Source organism: Neovison vison, chromosome 1, assembly GCF_020171115.1.
Source record: "Neovison vison isolate M4711 chromosome 1, ASM_NN_V1, whole genome shotgun sequence".
NCBI lineage: Eukaryota > Metazoa > Chordata > Mammalia > Carnivora > Mustelidae > Neogale > Neogale vison.
In genome coordinates this window covers 88,251,755-88,273,346 of record NC_058091.1, presented here as the reverse complement: position 1 = coordinate 88,273,346, position 21,592 = coordinate 88,251,755, and the positions used below count along the sequence as shown (strand labels likewise).

The 21,592-nt window shown below is 54.8% G+C and overlaps 1 protein-coding gene across 3 annotated transcripts in view; it reads right to left on the bottom strand.

Annotated features, from left to right (window-relative positions):
• Nucleotides 1-19,245, bottom strand: part of FOXP4 (forkhead box P4) — a 51,159-nt gene extending 31,914 nt beyond the window's left edge. For all 3 annotated transcript variants that reach the window (XM_044250683.1, XM_044250687.1, XM_044250688.1), the window contains exon 1: nucleotides 18,757-19,245. The gene's annotated coding sequence lies outside the window, so the exon portion shown is untranslated. The remainder of the gene's footprint in view (nucleotides 1-18,756) is intronic.
• Between the last annotated feature and the right edge of the window lie 2,347 nt (nucleotides 19,246-21,592).

The following is a 21,592-nucleotide window of genomic DNA, read 5'->3' as shown; positions in this document are numbered from 1 at the left end:
CACCGAAGCCCCTCGACCCCCAAACAACACACCTCCACCGCTTAACAGTCCCTCTGCCCCCCAATCCTAGGGCATCTCTCCTCCTTAACTTCCTCGAAGCGGCTCCTAGAACCCCTTTCGGGGTGCGGGGCCCACTCCCGATGTCATCCTCTCCCTAGGCTGGGGAAGGGGCAGCTCCACTGAGGGGCAGCTCAGTGAAGCTGAGACCGCCCCACTGCCTTCTGCCTTCCTCCCCCACATTTTCCGGACTTCTAGGAGACTTTGGCCGGGAAGAGGAGGAGGTGATGTCTTCACCCTTGCTCTTGGGGAGGGTGAGGTAGGCAATCCCATCCCCCCGCCCCCCAGCCTGGTGTTGGCCTCTCCCTCCAGGTTAGGACGTTGGGGAAGCTAGCGTGCAGCTAGGATATCATCCCGCTAGGATATCAAAGCTCCAAGGAGCTATTCACTGGGACCAACCATATTGCTGAGCCCCACCCCCACCAGTAATGACCTCTGTGTGTGTTCCCCACAGACAGAGACTTCCCCAAGGCAGGGCCTCCTTATAGGGTCTCCTCCCCTAGGACCCAGAAAGGCTCTAATGCACACTTGTACCACAAATGTGACTGTCCTTTGCCCAGCACCTACTGGGAGCCACTCAACTGGGCCTGGAGCTGGGTGGTGAAGGCAGTCAGTGGTTCCACTTCTCTGACCTGCCGAAAATCCCTGGCCAAAAGCAGACACTCCATAACATTTACTATTTCTATTAGCACCATGATTCCTTCTCACAAACATGGTGAGAGATAGTTATTATCATCCTGATTTTACAGATGGAAAAACTGAGGGTCCAGACAGTTCAGGGCAAACGGTCAAGGCCTGAATCTTGTGCCCTCCCCTCCCTCCCCAGCTGCTTCTCCAAGGGTGGAAGCATTCCCGGAAAGAGAGGGTATGTTTGCAACGGTCAAAGATAGCCAGGAGAAGGCCAGAGATTCCTTCTATCACTCCTGGAGGGTCCAACATCTGCTGGGGGGACAGGGGGGATGAGTGTGTATGTGTGTGTGTGTGTGTATGCGTGCACGCACATGCAACACACACACACACACACACACACACACACACACATACTGTGATGCAAATAGGGGCCTTTAGTATACCCGGCTGCTCTCCAAGTCTGGAGTATCCCCATTTCCCAGCTATCCCCGAAGCCACAGCCCCTTGAGAGGAACATGCATCGCAGTCAAAAGGGACCTGGCTGATACCCACCACTGATCTTTGACAGAGTCTTAAACTCCCTAAACCTCAGGGCATCTGGCTGGCTCAGGCAGAAGAGCATGTGACTTTTGATTCTCTGGGTCATGAGTATGAGCCCCATGTTGGGTGCAGAGATTACTTAAATAAATTAACTTTAAAAAACGAAAACAAAAACCCTCCCCAAACTTCGGTTTGTCAGTAGAAGCAGTTAATCTTAGCCTCTTGGAGTCCTGTGAGGAGTAAGTAAAACAGCACATGTAAAACCACCTTGCAGCAGGTAAGCTCCGATCCATGCCTTCTCCACCTGCCTTATTTGTAAGGGTGAGGACTCTAAGGCTTTGGGAGGCCCAAGACTTGGCCCAAATCACGCAGAGATCAAGGGACCTATGGAAGGTAGCTAGTGTTCATTCGTTCTTCCCTTTCTGATCCCCTTTTGGCCTAGGCAGACCCAGGATCGCAGGGTCTCCCAATAGGCAGTGGATGAGCAGACCAGAGAGGCTGGATCATTTCCTTAGTTCCTTCCCCAAGGTGGCCGCTCCCAAGAGCATCACCCTCCTGCCAGGGAAATTCTCTCCCTTCACCTGGGAAGAACTCTTCCCCCCTCCCACTTGGCTGGGCCACTTGCTGTTTCTATTGGGAGGAGTGTGAAGGTCTGGGGGCACATGAGGGGGGCAGAGAGGTGTTAAGGGTCCATGGGGAGCCCAACGGTCACATGTGCCACATCGCTGCTCCTGTGCCCCTCTCCGTCTGTGATTCTAGGTATCTTTGTCATAATGGATTGATCTGTGTGGCCTCCTGGGTGATGCTCCTAGGGTTTCCCATGTTTGTGTGTGTCTGTGTGTTTCCAAGGGCTTGTCCCCCCACCGCCCACCCCTCAGCTGCTGCTCCCACTCCTGAGTTCCAAGAGGAGGTGGGCCAGGGCGAGGGTGAGGTTGGGGGTGATGGTTCGGAAGAGATTGAGCACTTGGGCCCAGGCCTTAATGGCCATGTCAGCCCGAGGGCCAGTGGCTGCCAAATGATGAATGGGGTGGGCACCATCCTCCACCCGTCAGAGCACAGGGCCCCAGCCCCCTCCTCCAAGCCACCCACCCTGATCTCTGGCAGCAGCCTACAGAGCACCTTCCCCCACTCAGGCCTGGGGCTCAGCTACACATAAGGGGGATGGGGAGACAGCAGGGGCCCACTCTGCTCCCTCTCCCCCAACCCTGGCCCTGCTGGGGGTGGAGAGCAGCTGCCTGCCTTGATTCCAAGTCTAGCTTTTCTGAGATCTGAGAACTCCTGGGCCCCAGGGGACAAAGACCAGAGCCTCAGGGGTGCCTGTGTGTGCACAGGAGAAAGGAAAGAGAATCCAGCAGTTCCTTCCCTGGGGTAAGGAAGAGTGCCTCCCCTTCCAACACTCACACACACACCATAAAGTTGTAGATCAGACAGCAAGTTTGGAAAAAGGGAGAAGAAAGGAATGAGGCTGCAAACAGAGGTGTCCCTTTCTTTTCTGTCTTTTTATGGGGGGGGTACAGAGCGACACCCAGTGTACAACATAATTGCTGCAATGTGGCGTGTAATAATAGCTATTCAAGGGCCGATCATTCATATTAAACAGGGTGAAGCAAGCCTCTCATTTGCATGCTTGAGATTATATGCATTTGAAAAGTCATTTCCGCAGGGTGTATGAATGGCATTAATTCCCATGTGGCACGCTCTGCCCTCTCCTGGGGCTTTCACCTCCTTCATTGCTCCCACCAGCTCACCAACACGCACCCAAACCTGCATGTGTTCCCAGGCATCTCCACACCCTCACCTTCCCTGCCCTGGGACATCTGCCCTCTGAGGATGAGCACACCAGCAGCCTCACGCCTCCTGCCCATCTCTCCACTGGGTGTTGCGATAGCAATGGGGTGTCCTCCGCCTTGTAGGTGTCCAGACTCTGGGGGCTGGGGCAGTCAGGCCCGGGGGATGGGGAGTTAGTGGGGCTGGAGGCAGGCCTTGATAGCAGTGCCCTGAGAACCTGGACCCTGGCTAGGAGAAGGCAAGGGCCTGGGCTCAGCCACAACCAGCTGTGAATCCTCTATCTTCCTCCTTTGGGCCTCAGTTTCCCCATCTCTACATGAAGGGGTGGTCCTGGAAGTCTTATCGGTCTTGGAAATTTCCAGAAGTAAAACTCCCTGGTCCAGCATGTGCACATGAAGCCACAGTGTTCTAGTGGCTGGTTGAAGCCTCTGATGGCCCATCAGAGTCACGGCTGTGGTCCCTTGCCCAAGGAGCCACCTTATGTGGACCTTAGCTGCTTCCTCTGGGACCGTGGTTGAGGGGCACCCTCCAAGAGCTTCCTCCTCCCTTCACTACTGCACCTCCCCCTCTCACCACACACTTCTACCCCAGTCACCCATTTCCCCAGAAAAGAGCAGCTGACACCTGAAGAAGAAGAGAGCTCCAGGAAAGAGACTATCTGGTTTCAAGGGCCAGCTGTGTGACTTTGGGCAAGTCACTACCCCTTGCCCAAGTCACCTGGCTGGCCTTTCTTCCTTTATACAGCATGTCAGGAGGGGGGAATTAGGTCTTTCTAGGATTCGCTAAAATTGAGGCCCTCATCCCACACCCACCCCAGCCTTTCCTGACCCCTCTTCTACCACGTCTTGGGGACAAGTGAAAGTGTCTGAGGCCGAATTGTTTTAGGTGGTCAAGGATTTCTCTCGGGCTCTAGTCCCATCTTTAGGCAGGTCCCCAGTCTCCCATCTCTCAGGGAACTCCTTGGGGAGTCAGGGCACCTCAGAGCCTTGCTCCAGGCCCCAAAGTTCCCACAGACGCCTTCGAAAGAAAGGAAGGAAGCTGGGTCAAAGCCGCAGCCTCCTCTTCCGCTCTGGGGGAGGCTGTGGGGCCACCGGGGGCTCCCACTTCCCCTGAGGCTCCTGGCCCTTCAAAGAACCCTGGTGGGCATGCCACAGGGGACGCCTCCTAGTAACTTTCCTGGTCGGTCTGGTCCCCTCCCAGGGCAGAAGTGACGAGTTCTACCCATCTTGAGGCTAAAAGGAGAACCCAAGGACTAGGGTGTTTTGGGTGAGAGGAAGAGGGGCGGGGACCCCCACACGCCGAAAAACCTTTGTGCCTTTTCCACGGGCACATATGGTGTAGGGAGTATTAATTACCGTAGCTTTTTAATTAACAATCGCTTAATCTGAGCCGTAACATTTGCCACGACACCCTGCGCCTCGCCGTGAACCCGCGCCGCCCGCCCTGCCAACTCATCAATTAATTTTTATTGACGTTTTCTTCCCCAAACAGGCACAATACCAGGGTTTTCCAATTAACACCTCCGCGATCTCTAATTAGCGCAATTAACAGACTGATGGATGCCCGGAGTTTACCCGCGGGGAGGGGGTGGCGGGGGCGGGGCAGCCCCTAGCGCACACGTGCACGCACCGCACCGCAGCTGGACAGCTGCTACACCCCAGCTCTAACCAGAGCAAGGCCCGTGGGGGCGTGACCACAGGTAACCCACACCCGCAGCAAGGGTGGTGGTTCAAGTTGAAACAAGTAGTCACAGTTTTCAGCCCTCCGCAAACCCACAATCTTGGTCGGGGAGAGAGCCGAGAAACTGAGCCTTAAAGTTGGGAAACGTGGCATCTAGACCCCGGTCTGTCACCAACTTGCCGGGGCACCTGGGCCCCTTTTTCTCCTCCGCATGATGGGGGAAACTAGATTATCTATTTATAATATATATATGTGTATATATACAAATACACATATATATAACTATTTATTATATGTGTATATACACACATATATATTATAATATATAGTATAATAGTATAGCCCTGTCGACTTCCAAGAAAGCTCGGGAAGCCAACTGCAAAAAAAAGACAGATGAAGCTTTTGTCAAAGTGAGAACAAAATGGTCCGAAACCTTAAGCCAGAGGATCTCAAACTTGAATGCATCAGAATGCTCTTGGAGGGCTTGTCGGAACACAGACTGCTGGGCCTGAGGCCTGGAGTTTCTGATTCAGTAGGTCTGAGAATCTTCTTTTCTAAAAAGTTCCCAAGTGATGTTAGTGCTGCTCATCCAAGACCACAGGTCTCCTCAGTGATGACCACTGACTTTAGTTTATGAGCTGCCTCGTGGCCAAAATGAGATGATCCATGTCCAAGGCCATTTATTCATTCAACATGGATTTAGTGCCTGATTAAGACAGACAATAGGGAGGTGGGGGTTGGCGCCTAGCTAGCCTGGTTGGTAAAGCATGCAACTCTTGATCTCAGGGTGGTGAATTCAAGTCTCACAGTGGGCACGGAGCTTACTTTAAAAAGGTCGGGGGAGCCTGGGTGGCTCAGTGGGTTAAGCCTCTGCCTTTGGCCTAGGCCATGATCTCGGGGTCCTGGGATTGAGCCCCCGCATCAGGCTCTCTGCTCAGCAGGGAGCCTGCTTCCCCCTCTGTCTCTCTGCCTGCCTCTCCGTCTGCTTGTGATCTCTCTGTCAAATAAATAAATAAAATCTTAAAAGAAAAAAAAAAAGACAAACCCTGAGGATCTATCTTGCAGGACTGCAAGACACCGGAATTTGGTCCCTACCCTCTGCTGGTATCCAAATCTTGAACAAACCAGTGCAGCAGTGCCCTAGATACTTTGAGGGTAATTTATAATAATAAGGGAGGGGTCCTGTTCACCCCAACCCCTTTTCACTGGGTAAATCTGGCATTGTCTTTTTGAAAATGTAGCCACTAGTAGAGTTTTGGCCGTGAACAAAGTCATGCTTCTCTCTCCTCCAGTGGACAGCCAAGAGCGTATAGCACCAGCAGTGACCCTCGTCCATTCACTGGTCCCCCGGAAACTTAAGCATGTACAGTGTGCCAGGCTATGTGTGTGGGCAGACCCAAGCAGAACAGGGCCCAGGCCCTAATGTGCTGGAGCTCATGGTTCCCGTGAGGGGAGGCAAATGATAAATAAGGACCCAAATAAGTAGATAAGCTCACATAAAGAAAGCAGGTTCCATCAAATGTGAGTACAGGGAATAAGCAGGGGACTCTAACTTAATGGGGGGTGGGGGGGAGTGCAGGGAAGGCCTTCTCTTCAAGGAAATGGCATTTATGTTCAGAGATGAAAGGTGATTAGATGCTGGCCAGGTAAAATGTACACTGAATTCAGGGCAAACAGCACGGGCAAAGGCCCATATTTTATGAGAGGTTGCTGCTTTCAGACTTTTCCAGAGCTAAGAGTCTTTGAAATGGACACATTGCTAGATTCCATAAAAAGATGTGGGTACCAGAGAGAACAGAGCACGAAGATGCATTTTCTTTTTCTTTCTATTTCTTTTTATTTTCTTTCCCTATCTTTCTAGCTGTCCTGCTATCAGATCTTACCTGTGTCAGGGACATAAAGCAGAGGGCTTTCCACAGCAATAAGCACCGACATCACAAGTAACAGAAGAATGCTTCCCAACCTGTCCTCCAAAGGTGTGGGGATCCCCCCTCCCTGGTTCACCTCAGGCCCCAAAGGAACACTGACTCAGGCTACCAGCAGAGGTGAGGGTTTGGGCAGCAGCCGTTTGGGGCCTTGGCCCTCCTTAGCCAGCCACACTCATTTGCCATCCTACCTGCGGACCAATTTCTGGTCTCTTATCTCTGTATGGAGAGCACTGAGCAGTGAGGTCACCAGGCTGAGCCTTGGTGACCTTATTTGACTTATGGGACTAATACCAATAAACCTTCCTTTCAGGGTTGCCGTGATTGCAAACAGGGCTGCTGTGATAGCAAACAGAATACACTGCATGAAAAAGCCATTCAGAGAGGGGCAGTTACTATGATTATGGGAGCCCAGAAAGTCCTGCTATACCTCAACTCTGAGTGGGCTAGGGTTTGTGATCCTATTATCCTCTCATCACAGCCCTTGGTTCAGCATTTGCAGAAAGTGAGGCAGGACCCACGGGTTAGGATATCTCTAGCTCCAAAGTGAGTCCCTAACCAGAGCAGGGTGATGTGAGTCACATCGTATCTGGCTTTCTGATTACGCCTACAGTGTCTTGCCCCAGGAAGATGGGGCTCTCTTGAGTTCCAGAAAAAGCTTAATCCCTCTCTAAGCCCATGTTGTCGCTGTACTTTGGGACTCTCCTTTGTGTGGGTCAGAGGCAGGCACCTAGGCTTCCCTCTGTACTCCCAAGATTCTCCCGAAATGACACATTAATAGCCACACGCCCCGATGTTAGGGACCATTCAAGGCCTTGCCACACAAAATTTCAGGGCCTGAGGAACTTAGGGCAAGTTGCAGGGTGAGGACCCGCCTCTCTAAAAGGTGGCAATAAGGATGCCTGGGTGACTCAGTCAGTTAAGTGTCTGCCTTCGGCTCAGGTCATGACCTCAGGGTCTGGGGTTGGAGCTGTGTGGGGCTCCTTGCTCAGCAGGGAGCCTGCTTCTCCCTCTGCTCCTCTGTCCCCAGGAACACATGCGCTCTCCAGTCTCTCAAATAAGTAAATAACATCATTTAAAAATAAATAAATAAACAAAAGGCGACAACAAGTCCCTGACTTGGAAGGTGAACCACCATTCTGTGCTGCTTCAAGTTCTCTCCCAAGTTTCAAGTAACTCCATTTTTTTAATCTTAAAAGTAACAGACACCTTGGCAGAAAATTTTGAAGAGAAAAAAAAAAAAGTATAAAGAAAAAAAGTAATACCCATAATTGTGCCACCCAGAAAGCTAGCCTTTGGGATCCACCCCCTTCCAGTCAGTTCATTTTCACTCTCTTTGGCATACAAACATTTAAAAAGTGAAATTGGGGTCATAATCTGTACATGGTTTGAACTTTCCTATTTTTCCACTCACCACTTACTATCATAACCATTTCCACATGACATCAAATATTTTAAGCAACAGTTTTTAGTGGTCACATAGTTGCTCAAATGGGCTGCACGTTCCAGAATTTATTTAACCAATCCCCTAGAGTTGGACATCCAGACTATACCTTTTTTTTTTTTTTAACTATGATGCTGCAATAAACACCCTTATAGGAAAGCAATACTCAACCTTTCTAACTATTTGCTTAAGATACATGTTTAGGGGGTGCCTGGGTGGCTCAGTGGTTTGAGCCTCTGCCTTCGGCTCAGGTCATGATCCCAGGGGCTGGGATCGAGTCCCACATCGGGATCTCTGCTCAACAGGGAGCCTGCTTCTCCTCATCTCTCTCTGTCTGTCTCTCTGCCTACTTGTGATCTCTCTGTCAAATAAATAAATAAAATCTTAAAAAAAAAAAGACAAATGTTTAGGTAGAACCGTGGTTTTTTTTTTTTTAGAACTGTGTAATTTTAAGGCTGTTAATACATTTATTCCCTAATTGATGTCCATAAAATTTGTATCAATTTTATCCTCCATTCGGCAATGTACCCACATCCTCGAGGACTCATGAGCCCCTCACCTTTTTAGCATTTTCCCTCCATTCTCCTCAGGTCTGTTTCCAGAAGATTCTCATATCCTGCATAAGGCTTTCAAAAAGCAACACTGCAGATGCTGTCAAACCTGGGTGAGTTTACACACCCACCAGAGGGTACACAGCAGGCTCATGGGCCTCTGCCTGCAACTAATACTGAACACAGTGCTCTGGGCATAAGGAGGGAACAAAACACAGCCCCTGCTGTTGGGAGGCTTACATGTTGGTGGAAGAGAAAGACAGACACCCAGACAAACACAGTGTTAAGAAAAATACCCAATACTTAGGCTGCACCCTGCGTCAAATAAATTGGACTCTGGGGAGTAGGACCCAGGCACAGATAATTTAAAAATCTTGTCCAAGTATTCTAAATGTCAACTGCAGCCGGTGCCTGGATGCCTCAGCAGGTTAAGCGTCTGCCTTCAGCTTAGGTCATGATCTCAGGGTCCTGGGATTGAGCCCTGCATGGGAGGCTCCCTGTTCAGTGGGCAGTCATCTTCTCCCTCTGCTTCTGCTCTTCTTCCCACTAGTGCTCCTTCCCTCTCTCTCTCAAGTAAATAAAAAAATAAAATCTTACACTTCAGTTGCAGCCAGGGTTGAGAGCCTCTACTCTTTATGGTGCACAACTTTACAAATGTTATGTTACGTTGACACTGGCGGGCTGGCTGTGGGTGCCTAGAGGGAATGTGGACACTCTGGGAAGGCTCTTCTGGTGGGAGGTGACTTCTAAGCTGAGTCACAAGGAAGAGAAACTTGGGCACACAGTTTGTGACTATATTTTATTTTAAAGATTTTATTTATTGATTTATTTGTCAGAGAGAGAGAGCGTGAGCGAGAGCGAGCACAGGCAGACAGAGTGGCAGGCAGAGGCAGAGGGAGAAGCAGGCTCCCCGCCGAGCAAGGAGCCCGATGTGGGACTCGATCCCAGGACGCTGGAATCATGACCCGAGCCGAAGGCAGCTGCTAATAACAACCATTCTCCTTGAAGCCCTTTCCCATACCCTGTCCCCTCCACTCTTCTGCACACAACCTGGTGTTCATTTGACAGATAAAGAGGGAAGGACACTTTGAGGATGCCTACTGACTTGACAAGGTCACCTGGCTGCTAGGAGGCTGAGCGCAACTGAAACCCTATAGCTCTCCTGACTCCCAAATCAGTGCTCTTCTCCTGAATCCCACCTCAGAGGTCATTAAGGCCCGGAGGGCAGTCATTCTGGAATCTCCCTGGAATCTGAACCTTTCCTCACCACTGTCCCCCCCACAGTGTCCTTTCCACCCACTCAGGCCCTAAAATGCTCCCACCAGGCCCTAGCAAGGTGGCCTCCCTCAACACTCCTTCCTAGAACCACACCAAGAGGAAGAATTAACAATTAAAAAAAAAAAGAAAGAAAGAAAAAGGAAAGAGAACCAAAGATCCCACTCCATCTCATTAAGAAAGTAAACATAAGAGCCATCTAAGTGTCTAATTAAGCTTCTAATTAGTCCCTGCTTGTTACTAATGCAAATTAGATTACTCCGCTTAACTACAGCATGTCCACAACACCCTTGTTAATTGCGGCCTTTTGAAATTAAATTACTCCCTAATTAGCATATCAAAGCCATTGATTCGGAGCTGGGAAAGATGAGGGCAAGAGAAGCCGAATGCCAAGTTTGGTTAATCAGAGACGGCTAATTAAATAGTGACGTGTTATGTGGGGGGGGGCGCTGGTTAAGGGGTGGGGGCGACTCATCCAGGGCTTGAGTGGCCATCTGGAGCCTGGTTCTGGTAGTGCCCTTGGCACCAGGGGGCTCCCGTGAGCAAAGGAGGGGCTTCAGGCAACCTGGGACACACCATGGGGTCTGGCCCTTTCTGGGGTCCCAGACTGCCTCCCGCCCCACCTGCCTGACCAGCCCTGGGCCCTCTCTCTGTCTCCCCAATGATGTTCATATGTGGCATTTACAGGGATCTTGGGGACCAACTCAAGGGGCATCCAGAACACACCCACATCTGAATATATAAGCATCAGCATCCTTTCCCCTCTTGCCCTGTTCCAAAATGAGTTTCAGAAAGGTGACTTCTGCCCAGTTCCTCTCTTGTTGCCAACTGAGGTTTTATTCTTGGGAGAAAGTCTCTCCCTTGCCCCACAAAAAGTAAGTAAGTTTGGGAGACAGGTAAGAGGCTGACCACTTTCACTGAGAGGCTCACCTGGGCAGGGATGGGCTGTTTTCAGCTTAGGACAGGCTCCGAGAGACACAAAACCCTACAATCCCCTCCGTGGTCAGAAACGGGACAATTATCCCCCCACACACCAGTTTTGAAGAGTTGTGTGGGAATTCACGTGGGGCCGCAGTGTCCTTAAAGGTCTTCTCTGAGCTCTAGTAAAGGCCTTGAAGAGTCTCTCAGGCCACCCCCCTTCCCCCAGTTCCTCCTTGGAGAGTACAGAGGACTCCAAGAAGAAAATTCCAAGACAGAAATCTCCAAGACAGAATTACTACCCAAAATGCCCTTGGGGGCTAGGCCCGTCACCTAGAAGGCCAGGTGAGGAGCACAGGACACTCAATCCCAGTGTGTCCTTACCACACGCAGAAATGCAGGCTGAGAGTGACGGGGTCTGGGTGTTTCAAAAGAAGCCAAAGTGGGGATATCTGTGTGAAACATACCCTTGTAATAAGCTTTGTGTGCATCAACAAAATGCCTAAGGGGTGAAATTGGTCAATTTGTGACCTCAGCCCTTATGGCCAGCATTCCAGAGAAGCATGTTTCAGTTAGCTCTGTGACCCAGGGCAAGTTACATGACCTCTCCAGGCCTGGGTCCCTTGCCATTAATTAAGAGTAATACAGATCATCACCTGGACAATCTCCCAGGGCTGTCCTGAGGAGTAGGACAAGGGAAAGTATGTGGAACAGCAAAGCACAGCTCCCAAGTCAGGGTTCTGGTAACCACTTAGTCGTACCCTGTATCGGCCACATCCCCCTCCAAGATTGGGATGTCTTCTAGAACCTTCCTCCTTCATCTCTCATTTACCTTCTTGTTCCTGCAGATGCCCAACTTTGCTCTTGGGCAGCTAGGAGGTACCACACATCTGTGCCCACTGCCCCTTCACTGAGCAGATCAGCCCTGGCAGGGGCAATAGCTCCTAATCACCTCCTCTAAAAAAGATGAAACTTTCACAAGGACAAAATCCTGCTGGCTGACAGGCCCCTAGCCTGGCCCTTCAATATCGCCTCCTCCAACTAGGGGGTGTGTGTCTAGTGGGGGAGGCTCCTTGCCATCCGTCCCTAGCTCTGCCTCCCCCAGTCCTCCTCTCCAAGTTTCTCACCAGCAGCCCCTGGAGTACACAGGGTCAGGGTCAGGGCCAAATTCCCCAAGGCTGTGGTTCTGTTGATTTACAGAGGGACGGAAGAGGGCCCAGGGGAGAGGAACCCCCACATGGCCCCCTCCTCAGCTCAGGAAGGGTAAATCCCAGGCAGTGCCCTGTCCATGGGTACCCATCCAAGCCAAACTGGGCAAAAGGATTCACAGCGGTGGCTATATTTTAGAAAATAAGTAGAATTATGAGCAAGGCAGAAACAAGAGAAATGGGGAGGGGGTGAGGCTGTCCTGATGTGAGGGGGAGGGCAGACCAGCGGCACACCAGGGCCAAGCCGCCGCCCGCCTCGCTGAGCTCTCTCTCCCAACGAGATTCAATTAATTGATAACAAGAGGCATCAAATTAATTTCTGGAGGATGTGAGATTCTGATGAAGGGAAATCTCGTCGATGTAGATCGGGCAGGAGGGGGCGGGCAGCACCCCCTTTTCATCAGGCTCCGCTGCCTAATTGGGAAGGGAGGAACCTTGCCTGGGCCGCGGGCCGCCTGCCCCGCACTCCACAGCGCCCCTTTCGGGAAGGAGCGGCGGAGGCAGGAGGCTCCCGCCGCGGTGAACAAAGGGAGAGTGCGCGGAGACCTTCCGGTTCTCTTTTCGCCTGATGCCCAACCCGGAGCTTCGGCCCAGGGAAGCCTGGGAGAAGAAGACTGCCTGTGTTCCCAGTTGTGCGGTTAGGAAAACCTTGGCCCAGAAAGAAGTGGGCCATGGCTAAGGTCTTACACGGGATTAGGAAGTTGGTAGCAGCGGGCGTACGGGTGACGCTGGTCAGTGAATCCAGACCTTGTTTACCACCCAGACCTGCGAGGTCAGACCCAAGTGAGAGGAGTGCAGCCCTCGGGGAGGAGGCAGCCCTCCCGCTGGCTAAAGGACCAGCAGCCCCCTCTTTCAACATTCCCTAGACCCCGGGGCACTGGCGGAGTGGGTCCCGAGTTCCAGGCTGTGTCTCGGGGGCTCTGGCCGTGGTGCAGCATCCCGGAGCTCAGAGATTAAGGAGCTTCCTGCAACTTGCACGGGCAATGCTGGCGAGGCAAGCAACCCTGGGCAAGTGTGCTGAGCTGGGAGGGAAGGCCAGTAGCCCTGGCTCTCCCGGAGGGAGATTCTGGAGGCTTCCCCTAAGTCGACCAACTCTGCATCCTTAAGATCTGACCTTCGCAAGCACCTCCTGCTCGGATCCAGTGATATGGGAAGCCTTGAGAAGATAGGGAGCTTCTCTACGCTGAGCGCTTTGCTCCCTAAACGCTTACAGCTGCAGCCACTCCCTGGGTCTCCCGCAAATCCCGCCATTCAATCTCTACCCAAAATTCTCCCCAGCCGGCACACCCTTCCTCGCAGGGTGCAGATGCACATCTGGCACGGGAACCCCTGAAGGAAAGCAGGAAGTACACCACTGCCCTTTTTTGGGACCAATTTCTTTCAGCCTGGGCCTCCCGGAAGTGTGGGCTCCAGAGCTGCGCAGCTCAATTCGAGGGAGCTCATCGGGTTGAGGAACCCAGAACGGGAGCCCACTCGCCCACTGCCCCCCAGTTTCCCTTCACACAGCACAGACCTCCTGAGGGCCCTCCCAGGAGGTCCACGGCCCCCCAGCGTCACACCAGACCCCTGCTTCCAGGGCTATCTGAAAGATCAGCCCTGGGGTGTTTGCTCCATTTCTGATTGTTCAAGTTGCAATCGAGTCACCTCTTATTAAACCTCTTCCCCCAACCCTCATGTTTGCCACAGCACACACTAAGCGCTCCACAATGTTTTTGTCTTGGACAGCAGTCCTCCTGGTCTCCATTCCGAGTCACCCTGCCCTTAAGTTGCTGTCCTTTGTCCCTCCTCTGCTGCTGGTGAGAATTCTAGGTAACTTCCACCTGCTGACCCTGACTACCTTGAACAAATGCCAAAGGGTCGCTACTCCACACATTCCATTCTTATGTGTGAGGAAAATCCACCATCTCGTCCCTACCCACCCTGCCCCCATTTTGCAAGGTAGCCCAGGTCAGGTTTCGTCGGAATCAGCTGGGAGTGGGAGAAAACCCCAGCTACCTCTATCCAGCACTACCAATGAGCCCAGTGCGCCTCAGGCCCCAGCTCTCTCGGAGGCTCCAAGTGGGCAGAGGACTGGGACCTATGAGGTCATCAGAGCTACCAGGATTCTGAGCACAGGTTGCATGGCTCTGGCCAGGGTGGGGAGAGGGTGCGGGGCTGCACTGGAGTGAGGGACAGCCTGGCAAAGACCCGAAAGGAGGAGGCCTGGGATGGGGATCAAGGAAAGGAAGAACATCCGCCATCCCCAGACCTGGATGGCCCCCTTGAGGCACAGGATATTTTGATGCATGCACTTTCCCTGCTGGGAGCTCTCCATTTCTAGCTCAGGCAGGTGTGCCCTGAGTCCAGGCTCCCTGAGGGGCCCACTGGGTGCCATCTCACCAGACCACTGCATGGGCAGCCATAGGGCTTGGAAGTAAATGGTTCCTGCTATCATTCCACGATCACCCATGGCGGGACTGGGTGAAGGGATCCATTCCTGTAGAATCCAGCCAGGAAGGCAATGTTGAAAAAGCCACGAACTTATAGGCTGAAGTCGAGTATTTTTTTGCTTCTTTGAGATGATCCATCCACAGGTAGGTCCCGAACTGATCTAAGACTGGCGGCTGAACTTCTCTCTTCCATAAGACTGTGCAGCCTGGGGTTCCAAACCCCAGAAGTCTCCCTTTCTGGAGGTGGTGCCAGCCATTTTCCTCCTCTACACTCTGGGGAATTATCTCTTGCATTTTCTTTTGTCTCCATGAGCATCTTAAAAGGGTGGTGTGTGTGTGTGTGTGTGTGTGTGTGTGTTTTGGGGGGGGTAACATATGACTGCATCGTTCCAGGGTCACGTGGAGGTGGGAAATGCCAGGTTCTGAACCTAGACCCTCCCTTAAAGGGAAGGCAGGAGGAGAAAACACAGCCTTCTCACCGGGAGTGCAGAGGGGGCAGCCCTGGCCTGAATCTGTAAAGGAGCGAGGGCAGGAGCTTAGAAGCCCTTCTGTCCCCTCCTTTCTCCCTTCCCCACAGCAGAGGCTCAAGCCCAGCTCGAGTTAGGAGCCCCACATTTTAGCCCCAGCTCTCCCACTGACTGGCTGTGTAACCTCAGACAAGTTGCTTCTCTCTGGGCTTCATTTCCCCCAGCTTGTGAAATGAAGTTCAAACTCAAGCATTTCCAACATTCAGTCCAGCGTGCGTCCTGTCAATGCTCAGAGTCTCATAATAAAAACCACTCCTTGGTCAGCGCTAGGTACCTTACATTCAACTCCCAAATGGACTCTCTAGATGGTTATTATTGACCCATTTTACACAGAGGAAAACTGAGGTTCCAAGAGCTTAATTAAGTTCACCCAGAGTCCCATCATGGCTGGCGGGGTCCAAAGCCTTTTCCACCCTAACCCATGTTCTGCCTTGGGCTGGCTCGAGTTCCTTGCCCTGGGCTCCAGAGTTCTGGAACCAAGGCCAAGGAAACCACTTTGGCCAGTGAAATCCTGTCAAAAGTAGCACCTGCCAGGTCTGGGTTCTGGGGAAGCTGGGAGAGTAGAAAGATCATGAAGAGAAGCTGTGTGCAACTCCGTGGGTAGAAGAAATTATTTTGCGCGCTTTGTGCTATCAGGAAAGTAAAGTCATTGCGCTGGGGATAGGCGTGGGGGGTTTGCATTTCAGCTGGAAGGACAGGCAAACTACTGAGGCAGGGGCACAGAGAAGGGTTAGGATATCGGGAGAGAGGGTACGGCCAGGCCAGGTGTGGCAGAGCACGAGGGCCTTCTAGAGATGACCTGTCCTTTCCACCACAGCTCACACTTCTCCCTCTGAAACAGACACCCTGCTCCCACTCTCTTCTCCCTGATGTGACATCTTGTCTGTCTCTCCTACCTGGGCAACAGGAGGATCAGAGCCTCTTGCTAGGGCTCTCTAGTGCCCAGCAGGGGACCTGCCCACAGAGACGAGGGGGGGCTCGACAAACACTTGGGGGAATTACTGGATCAAAGGAAGCCCCACCACCACCACCACCAAGTCCCGCTGCCTTCTCTCCCACCCCCGCCAAGGAAGAAGTGTGTTTGGAGTAGGGGCCCAGCAGGATATGCACATTCCTGGCAAGAAGGGACCTACCTGCTGGCAGCCAGAAAGGAAGTTTCTGGCCAAAGGCAGGGGAAAGGGGGTGGGGGTATCAGTGTCTAGGTTGGAGAAGGGCCCAACCTGCCCTACCCCTGGCATTCCCCAGCGTTGGTGTCAGCCCTTTCTCTCCCCAGGGCTTAGGGGTTCCCCAACTCCATAACTCCTGGGAAACCTGCCCAGGACTGGGAGAAGGATAGAAAACCCCACCCAGACACCCAATGGCTTAGTGCCAAGAGGGATGGTTCCCATGGTCTCCCCTAACTCAGGGCTAAGGTTGGGACCAGGGTAAGGTAGTAGGCTGAGGGTCTGGGAGCAGAGTCCCATCCTACTGGGGTCCTGGGTATGTTTGGGGGACTGCGCCCCCACAGCACCCTCTCCTCCCCATGCTACCTTGCCTGCCTGACAAAAGTGGGAGCAACACCAGACAGGGAGTGCTCCCCGCCCCCCCTTCCCGAGGAACATCCCCGCTTTTGAGAGGCTCAGATCTAAAGCAGCCAGAGCAAGCCAGCCATCCAGGTGCCTAAAGCAGTCCTGCGCCCTTCCTCCAGCCTGCCAGGTGACAAAGAACCCCAGAACCCAGGCAAGACAAAGTTTCTCAAGTTTAAAACAAAACAAAACAAGCCTGCAGACCTCCCATTCCCCGAAGCAATTTTCTGCCTGTTTGTGTGGGGACTGTCTGAGGCTAGGGCTGTCTGAAGCAAGTGTGTCTCTCATTTGGGCAGCTGAGATGCGGCCATCCCTGCCTTTCCGGCCCCTGTGACCACCCGCTGGCTCACCAGAAGTCAGGGGCTTAAAATGCCTGGCGCTAGAATCGTTTAGTCCTGGTTCTCTGCTGAAAGTGAGTTTCTGGGTTCACATTCTCAGTGTGGAGTCTGGGTTACCCACTGCGCTCTTGGGTGGGACTGGTCAGACCCTCCCACTGCTACAGGCCTTTTAGCGGTCCTGTTGCACCTTCTTTCTGCGTGGGAGATGGGGGCACCCTGGCCAGTCTCTGGCTCCAACCCCTGCTATCCTTCAAGCTTTACTCCCGGGGCCCTCAATCCCAGACCCAACACAGTTCGCCCTGGGACAATCCAGGCGGCGCTTGAAAAGGGGGATGAAGATGCTGTAAAAACCCGCATTGGCCAAAATGCTCCTGGGCTTTCTCAGGAATCGCAGGGATGACAGCTTCATACTCGGGTTTGCTCTTTCATCCCCCCATCTGAACCCCTGCTCCAGACTCCGAGGCCAGTCTGCAGGGAGATCCGGTGTTGGGGTGCGAGAAACAAGGTGATCTCCAGACGCCTTAAACCCCAGGCGCGGAGGGACCGAGGAAATCCGCCAGGCGGGGGTTGACAAGAGAAGCTGGACTGCCAAGGTTTGAGCCAGGCGCGCTATAGGCTCAGGGTCTCCTTGTTCCCGTATCATCTTCCCTACAACCTAGAGGGTCCGGGAGGGACGCGGCCGTGTTCACGAGGTCGCCCCAGTTGTAGGAAGGCATCCGCAGCCGTTAGGGCCTCTGTCTCAAAATCCGCGTCCCGCGAAATCACACGGTCCTTTGCCGGGGAGGCCGGGACTCCTGGTCGCTCAGGACGCCCCACATTCTAGCGCCACAGGCTTTGCCCGGGCTCAGCCCCAAGTTAGTCTGGCGTTGACGCGGAGCGCGGGGTCGGAGCGCCGCCGGGGTGACTGCCGGTCAGAGAGGTGTCCGTGGGGGGCCGTCGGGAGGAGACACTGGGGTCGGCAGTCTAAGGGGCGTCCTGCTTGGTTACTCAGAAACCCTCTACCCTGGGGGCCTCGGAACCCTGCTGCTGCCCACCCTTTCCCCCCCAACAGGGTGAGGCGGTTGGGGGTGGGGGTAGCTCTCACCAAATGCGGTGAATAAAGGTATCCGCCGGGTCCGTCCCCCGCCCTCCAGCACAGGCGCCGTTTCCAGACGCTCTTAAGTCCCCAGGAAGTTTTCCGCTCTATCTGCGAGCTGGCCGAGCCATGGGGGGACCGGGTTGACTGGCCCCGGAACCTCCAAGGCGCGAGTCCAGCAAAACAAGTCCCCTTCTCACCAGAGGCGACGCGGCGGGTGCGACCGCTGCCCCCCCCCCAGTCTGCCTCCGGCGCGTCTCGGGGAATCCTGGACAGACTGGGGTTGGGTTGGGGGAGCGCGCGCCACCACTTCCCTCCCCAGCTCAGGAAAGTCCGGGCCAAGAAGTACTCTTTGTTTGACTCGGGCGGGGGCCGGGTGGGGGGGTCGCGCCCCCTTACACCCCACTCCCTGCCGCCAGGCCGGGAGGGGGCGGGGCCCAGATTCTGGGGGAAGGGCGGGCCTTAGTAGCCTTTCCAACCCCCCCCCCGCCGACCTCCGGCTGCCCCCACCTCCCACCGCCCCGCCGTAGCCCCCACCTGTTCCCAAGGCGGCTGTGGGCCACGGGGGCCCAGGCCGGGGGCGGGGTGTGGTGGCGGCGCGGGGTCAGGGCGCCGCAGCCGGCCCCGGCTGGAACAAAGTGCGCCGGCCTGGGCCCGGCTCCTCCCGGCGCCCGGCGCGGCTCCGGCGGGCAGTTTGCAAACACAAAGTGAGCCAGCGAGCGGCCGAGAGAGTGCGCGAGCTAGGGAGTTGGTCTGGTCGCCGGCCCAGCCCCCACTCGCGTCCCCGGGCTCGGCCCGCCACCTACCTGTCCGGCCCGGCCGCTCCGTGCGGGCTCCGGCCCGTCAGCCCGCGCGGGGCATGGGGCTCGCTCGGGTCGCAGCCCGGGCCCGCCGCCGCCCGCTGGGGCTGCCCCTCCGCGCCTCCCGGCGCCGCGCAGCTCCCGGGCGTCTTCCCTCCGCGCCGCGCCGCGCCGGCCGCCGCGCGCCCTAGCTCCGCCGGGGCATCGCACTTTGTGGGCAGCTCGGCCCGCTCCGGCGGCGGTGCTCCTCCTTCCCGGTGCTCCCGCGACGCTTGTTCGCTCGCTCCGGCTCCAGGGCTCCGGGACCCCGGCGTCCCCGCCCCCGGCCCAGCCCTGGTTCCGGCCCGGGCTCCTCCCCGCCGCGCCGCCGCCGCCTGCGCCGCGCCCTCCTCGCGGGCTGGGGGCTCCGTCCCGGCAGCCGGTCGCGCTGTCCGGTCCGCAGGGGCGGCCGGCTCCGGACTCCGAGGGGCTGCGACTGAGCCCGGAATGCAAGTGGCTGCGAGCGGGCGGCGCGCGGGCGGGGCGGGAGGGGGCGGAGGACGCGGGCTGGAAGGGGAAGGAGGGAGCGCGCGGAGAGAGCCGGGGAGGAGGGAGCGAGCGAGCGAGCGAACGAGCGAGCGGTGGAGGGAGGGGAGACCAACTTCTAGCGCTACCATAATTCGCCTAAAGCAGGTGCAGCCGCTTTCACCGGGCCAGGCCTCCGCGGCGAGCGAGAGAAGACCACGTGGACCGAACTTTAGGGGACGAAAAGTGGGGGCTTGGGAAGAAGACACGGGGCTGCGGACCTGAGAAAGGGGAGGTGGAAAGACCCCAGGGATTCTCCCTGCCCTCGCGAATCCTGTGGCGCGCTCTGCAAACCCCAGCTTTTCCCCGGAGTCTGGAGGTACGGCCGAGCCCTGCTCCCACACGGTTCATTGGTTCCCGGCGGGCTGCGCTCGGCGCGGGGAGTGGCCGGGGGCCCTGATCCCGGAGCCGGTGTCGGGCCCGAGACCTTCCTTGCTTCTCTCCTGATCCCCACTGCGTGGGGGCTGGGGGTGAGCTTTCTGAATCGGGGGTGGGGGAGGTGGGGAGGCTTCTTCTGGGCATTGTGAACCCTCACCCCGGGCGCGCGCTGACTCCCTTACCGGAAGGGGAATTTCCCAGAAAGTGCTCTGCGAACCGGTGAAGAAGGGGCCCAAAGCCGGATACACGCGGGCAAAGCGAAGTGCAAAGTCGAGGCAATTATCCGGACAAATCGGATAGCAAACAAAACTCAATGTCTTTGCCTGGGGGCTGGGAGGGATAGTGGCAGTGGCGTGGGTTGTGTTGGGGCGGAGGCGGGGATGGGGGAGTCCGGATGGGGAAAGGCCCGAGTTCCAAGGCGGAGGGGTATGTTGGTAGCAGACGCCCCTACTCAGACACCCCTGGAAACCTGAATAAAACCTCCACTTCCAAAACATCTGTCTGTCTCCGTGTGTTACAGGTGGGGAGAAGTGAAAGATAACCACCACCCCTCCGCCGCCGCCGCCCCAGATCTTCAAGGAATACCCTGAGGGCCCTGCTGTGGGAGGAGGGCAGGAAGGCAGTGGATCCTGAAAGCTTTTCTGGCCAGAGCACCTGAGGCGGGAGAAGACAGGGCAGACGCGTTGGTACCCCCGTGGAGTGTGAGCTGGGGGTGCTTAGCTTGAGTCAGGCCTGTTGCTTGGAGAGAGAAGGATCTTTTGGAAGAGGTCTTTCCAATAGGGCTTGGAAGGACAGGAACCTAAGAGAGGAGGCTCCCTTTTGGGTCAGTTTTCATCAATTATTCCATCCCTTTTCTGCGGGCACAAATAGTCAAAAGTAGTTGTACAGTTAGTGATACCCCATCCCGGTCTGGATCCTCTGTTTTTGCCCTACTAGGTGGGGATGACAGGCAGAATTAGATCCTTCTGGAACCCTTCAGGTATCTAGGTGGGAAATTGTAGGGAGGATTCTAAGTGGCATTTATGTGACTCTCCACAGTGTCCCTCCCAGAGTAGTAATAGGAGTAGCAGTAAGGAATAACAAAGCTAAGGTTCAGGCCAGGCAGACACCGAACTTCATCTTCACAAGAACCTGATGAGGTGGAGAGTACCATTATATCCATTTCACAGAAAAGAAAGCTGAGGCACAGGAAGATTGAGTCACTTGCCCAGGCTTACAGAGCTAGTAAGTGGTGAAGCAGGATTCTGACCAGAGCCACTTCAGTGAGGAGGTGGAAGAACATCATGGAAGTTTCTAAAGCAGCTCTGCTAGTAGCTTACCTGAGGAGGAGTGCGGTCTGGGAGAAAGGAGGCCCTTGTCACGTGATCCAGTTTAGCTTCCATGGAGAGTCAGCTCTGATGGGAGTTGGGCAGGGTGGACAGGTCTGGGCCTGGCCTGGAGCTGGCTGGTCCTTGTGTCAGTCCAACTGAGCCGTGGCCATGCCCCTCAGGCCTCCTGCCCATCCTTCCTGCAGAGGCTCAGGGTGGACTTTCAGTACAAAAGAAGGGATTTTTGCAGAGGGGAGGTGGAACAGGCTCCTCCATCTCTTTTCTGGCTGACTCTCAGCACACACACCCCCCCCAGTCCTTTCCCTGTCACCTTCCTGCAGCAGCCCTCTGTACCTCCCACAGGGGCTCTCTTGCCCAAAGGGGGCTCCCTGGGAAATGCTTTGGCTTTCATTTCAGGTTACAGGTCATCTTCAAGCCAGCTCAGTTTCCAGCACCCTGTGAGTCACAGTGGGGGAGTGTAAGAGAGGCAAAAGACCCTGTCTTATCCTCACGTAAAAATAGCATTTTGGTGAGGAAAACAAGGCCTCACCAAAGAAATGTACCGAACAAACACCCCAAAATCAACTCAGCCC